The 5,347-nt window shown below is 45.1% G+C and overlaps 1 non-coding gene across 1 annotated transcript in view; it reads right to left on the bottom strand.

The window, feature by feature from the left end:
• LOC125601164 overlaps window positions 1-134 on the bottom strand; it is a 156-nt gene extending 22 nt beyond the window's left edge. The window contains exon 1 of the ribosomal RNA XR_007334087.1: window positions 1-134. This exon is cut by the window's left edge and continues 22 nt beyond it. This is a non-coding gene — a ribosomal RNA (5.8S ribosomal RNA).
• Between the last annotated feature and the right edge of the window lie 5,213 nt (window positions 135-5,347).

Raw genomic sequence — 5,347 nt, 5'->3', positions numbered from 1 at the left:
TCGGCCAGAAAGCTTGGGGCGCAACTTGCGTTCAAAGACTCGATGGTTCACGGGATTCTACAATTCACCCCAAGTATCGCATTTTGCTACATTATTCATCGATGCGAGAGCCGAGATATCCATTGCCAAGAGTCGTTTTAGACTTTACATTGCAGCACTACTTCTGAAAAAACACCGTCTCTGGGTTGGCGATAGGAGGCCGTTTAGTTGCATTTTCCTTGACACTTTTCGTGCCGGGCTTTGGTGATATCCGGAAGTTATGCGTACGATCCAACCAAAACTGAAGTTTTGGGAATGGATGAACGCATAACCACGGAATCGGCAGGCACAGTAAGAAACCGGCCTACCAAGAGTGATGTTTCATCGTTCTGAGGTCATTCTGTTTCCAGGGTACGACAATGATCCTTCCGCAGGTTCACCTACGAAAATCTTGTTACGACTTCTTCTTCCTCTAAATGATAAGAGGTTTAGTGGACTTCTCGCAACGTCGCAGACGGCGAACCACCTGTCACGCCCCCAATCCTGGATAGGATTGTCGGGACGGCCATGGTTCGAGGGAAACATACCAGCCGGTCTTAAGACCTTAAAGGCTAGCGTTTCATGGCCAAGATAGAAGGTTAAGGACGTCAGGATGCTGAGACTTAACCTTATAAAAGAAAAAAGTCAGCTAGGATAAGCTGTATAGAAGCTGGGCGATGCTTACAAGAAGCTCGATCAGCTAGACGTAGCTCGGTCAAGCTCAGCCTAGCTCGTTCCAAGTTAAATCAGCTCAACTAGCTGGACTACTTGCTTACTCAGCTGAGGCAGCTGGGAGTCAGCTCATCTCAGCTCGACTGACTGTTCGAGTTTTGGGCCGATGGTCCGGGTCCGGGTCAGTGGCGGGCCATGAGGTCCGGCCATGTAGTCCATGAGTCGTTGGGCTCTTGTGGGCAGGCCGTGGGCTTGGTTACCAGGTCTTGGCTTGGGTTGGACGTGCCTATAAGGTCTGAAACCTTCTATTTCTGAACAGGTACGATCTGGACCGTTGATTGTAATCGATGGCCAACATCTGTCCCAAAAAGATGCTTCGAAGGGATGTGACTCTTCGCACATGACCTTTGGTTCTCTATATAAAGGGAAGGACTTCCACGGATTATGAATTCATTCTCATTCAGTCAAAGGGATCCCCCAATGAGAAACGAGGATCCAAGCCAGAAGGGCAGAATCCGGGATCAAAACCATAAGGGCACTATCCGATTCATGGTGAGTATGGCTTTAGCCATATGAGGCCGTGGCTTTTATAAGTCACTAAGGCCAATAGGAAGACCTATTCCTGGACGGAAATAGGTGCCAAGGACCAAGGGTGGTTAGCGGAGAGAGGGAATGACCAATTGGTAAGGGCTATAGCGGCTGTGAGTGGTTCTATCTCTGTCTCTTTATATTATTATGTATATATGATATATATATATATATATATATATATGGAACGTGATAGTTAACCATATTAACACGTCATAGACCATGGGGTCATGGTTGGTTACGTTGATTGCTAACCATAGCGGATAGGTTGGATCAAAAGGGTACTAGTCGCCAAAGGTTGCGTGTTGCCAAGGGTCATGAGTTACCAAAGGTTGTGAGATACCAAAGGATGCAAGTAACCAAAAGGTAGGAGATACCAATGGTTGCAAGTATCAAAGGGTACGAGGACCAAAGGGTACCAATGACGGTGCATCGTGATCCAAGGTTGCGTGTTGCCAAGGATCATGTCGTGATCCAAGAGGTACGAACGTGTCATGATCCAAGAGGTACGAACGTGTCGTGATCCATGAGGTACGAACGTATCATGATCCATCGGATGTGAAAGGTTCGTGACCGAAAGGGTACAAACGGGTTGAGACTGAAAGGGTACGAACGGAACAGGACCGAAAAGGGTACGAGTGGTTCAATGATCACAAGGACACCAAATGCATTATGTTGGGCGTGGACCCACATGATGGAAATACGTTGTCCTACAGGTCAAGACATGAGTGTAAAGAAATAGTGAAGGCCTTAAGGCTAAGTGCAATCCGTACAACATGATTGATGTATGAACCATAATCCATGGTCAATGGATGAAGGTTCTGGCCGCAATGGCTAAGTGGGATATCTTACGATCAACCTTTGGTTGGTTAGTAGAATAGGCGCCATATGCCTCATGTAGGGCGTAGACCCACATAATGGGAATGGAAGGCCGGTTATATCAGTACATCCTAAGTGGACGATGGATTATCAAGTCTAGTGGTCGGGTCATGTTTCATGACGATGGTTCGATGGCCGAACACTAGTATGGATAGTCACGTTCCTGGAGTAAGAGTATTGATGTGATGCTTCTAGATATCAACCTTGGTGTTAATAGCTTCGAGATTGGCTAAGAGTCATTACGAAGTTTGTGGCTAGTACTATGTGTCGTAGACCATAGATACTGAGCCTAAGTGTGATTGTTCAAGGAAGGCCGTGTAAGATCTGATCATGGTTGAGTATGGACGACCTTACCTCTGAATGATGGTTCAAGGTGTCGGTCCTAACCTGATTGATGAATGCATCGGTTGGTATGAACAAATCATATATGTTGTCTGGGTTAAGTCCCAAGGCCGGTCAGGCCAGATGAAGACTCATCAGTTCCAAGTCATGTGAGGATGGTTGGTTGATTGACTTAGGATCTAATGAGCTTTGTCAGTCCAGAAGATGGACTTGGTACTATTGCCTATAAGGCAAAAGGATTTCGGATTGAGCATGAGCCGAGAAAGGCCATATGCATGAGCCGAGAAAGGCCATATGCAAACCCTCAAAGGTTACTTATGTCTGTGGGGATGGTAGGTTTATTGACTAAGTACCTAGGAGAGTTGTTTGATGCAGGAGTCACGATAAGGACCTTGTAAGATCATTGAGTGATCGGGGTTCAGCTGTCAAGAAAGAGAAATTTGACTCAATGGAGGACCGATGAGCTAATAAGCTCCATAGATGTGGCAAAGGTATGATCTAGCATTTACTTATGTAGATCTAGATAGAATGGTTTAGCGGAATGGAACCTCAGAATCGTATGGCTTGGTTTGGGTTTAGGATTGACCTTTAAGCTAATTGGTAGTTGAGTAAACTGACCAAGGCTAAGGTGATTCGAACAGACAAGTGTTAGATTGGTTTTAGACCAATGGTTAACTAGAGAATAATCCGCTGCGTATCTGTTGAAACGATCTAAGCTATTAATGACTAGGGAAGTATTTAGATAAGGTTTAAGTTAGCCCTCGCCTTTATGCGATATTATAAATAAAGGGCAAAAATTAAGAGGTTCGGCCAGGAAGTGGACCGAGCGATGTAAGGCTTCGACCACGGCCTTGTCGGCCGGATCTGGGTATTACAAGTTGGTATCAGAGCATGCTTGATCCTGTTTAGGACAACGCTCTAAGATTATGAGTTTCATACCAAAATTATTTCCAAAACTATGATGACTATGAAACCTTAGTTTGGGTGAGCCAAGAAAGAGTTGAGGAAAGCTAGGGTATCATGCTTGTGAATGTGGGAATTCTAAGATGAACCGGCTTATCCAAGATACATTTTCCAAGGGCAAGAACCTAAAAACATAAAGGTTGGTCGATCTAGTATTTAAAAGTAATAGACGGGTTGGAAGGGATGGAATCAATGCAAGACTTTTTTATGGATGACCTGAAAAAGGGAAGTAACATGGACCAGAGAGTGGCTTGGGTTGAAATAAACGTGCAGCATTCTACTGAAGTAAAGTGTTATCCCTTGATGGTCGTTCATAATAAGTAAAGCATATGCAATATTAAAATCTGACTCAAGGGAGACACTACATGACCAGTACACGAGTGGACTTCTGATCAGATGGATCAGTTAGGACTCGGTATAAGTCAAGGTAGGTTTCCATGGATCGAGTCAGATGAAATGAATCAATACCAATCTGAATCCGTCCAAAGAAAGAATGAGGAAACTCAGGGTGTTCGTTCCAATCATTGGAAGAACATGATGTTAAGTATCATAGTATGATGGGGATTGTAGTATATTATAATTGCTGTTGTGAATGGTGTGAGCATTTGCAATAGTAAGACGCTTTGGAGAATGGTATGGGAAGTTTTCCAAATATGTGATCGAACCGAAATCCTACTCATCTAGGTACCTAATGGTAGTGGAAGTATTAAGTGATTGGCGACGTCATGAGGGATGTTATGGGACGTTCTTTGTGGTGTGGTCATGAACTGAGATATTTTCCACAAGTGGATTTGTGGTGTGGAAAAACACAAACTTTTCGACACAAAGGCTACACATAGTTTTGTGAGTCCGGGACTGGTCGGAAAGAGTCTGTTCTGTCTGAGTTCTGGGATGATTCGAGACTAGTGAGGGCAGCCGATGGGCAAATAATGCATTCACTAGGGCTCAGGAAAAATATCCTGGTGATGATCCAGTAGAGAAATCTGCCTGTAGATCTGATTGAGAAAAATATCCACGCGCCTACAGAATCATGAGATGATCCTATGCGTGAATCTGTTTGGAAAAGTATCGGGCCACTCTCGATTTCCACCAAGTTCGTGTGTAATTGGAGACTGGACCTCACCCGATCCAGTACCAAAGTCTGAGTCTGAGTCCGGCTCTAAGGAAAGAAGGGGTGTCAGCAGTCCAAGTGAATCGGATGCTTAGACAGGGTTGTGAAGTATTTTTTTACCACAACTACAACTATGGAGCACGGCAATTCTGTTGATCTGTCTGGGATCTCGTTGGTATCGAGATCCAATGTCTGAGTCCGACTTTAAGGAAAGTAGTGGTGTCAGCATTCCGTGTGGATTGGATGCTTAGACGGGATTGTGAAGTATTTTTGACCACAATTACCACTATGGAGCGCGGCAAATTCTGTTGATCTGAAAGATCTGTCTGAGGATCTGTTGGTGTCTAAGTTCCCAGATGTGTTCTGCTCGCTACAGGGTGTCCCCCCTGATAGGTCGGATCCATTAATGATTGAACTGGAACCAGGGGCACTTCTGCTGTCCTAGAGTCTGTTTCTGATGGCTCCTACCGAGATGGCCGAGCTGAAGTCGACCATGTCCGAGAGAGGACCATGGTCACAGTAAAACCAAGTCGGAGATTGACCTAAGGTTGAGAAGAGAATGATCAAGTCCAGTAAGGGATGAGGATCAGGCCACGGCCTATTCGGAGATGGACCTATGGTCGGGGTGAAATGGTCGATTCCCTGAGTGGACCAGGACCGGAATACGATCACGTCCGTAAATGGACCAGGATCGAATTATGACAAAGTCCAGTGAAGGACAGAGGTCAAGTCTGAGGCGTTTTTAGTCTGGAGGGACTAAGATCGCAATGTGGC

The sequence above is a fragment of the Brassica napus genome, unplaced genomic scaffold (genome assembly GCF_020379485.1).
Source record: "Brassica napus cultivar Da-Ae unplaced genomic scaffold, Da-Ae ScsIHWf_246;HRSCAF=415, whole genome shotgun sequence".
Classification (NCBI taxonomy): domain Eukaryota; kingdom Viridiplantae; phylum Streptophyta; class Magnoliopsida; order Brassicales; family Brassicaceae; genus Brassica; species Brassica napus.
The sequence above is the reverse complement of the archived record's forward strand: the minus strand, read 5'-3'. Positions and strand labels throughout refer to the sequence as shown.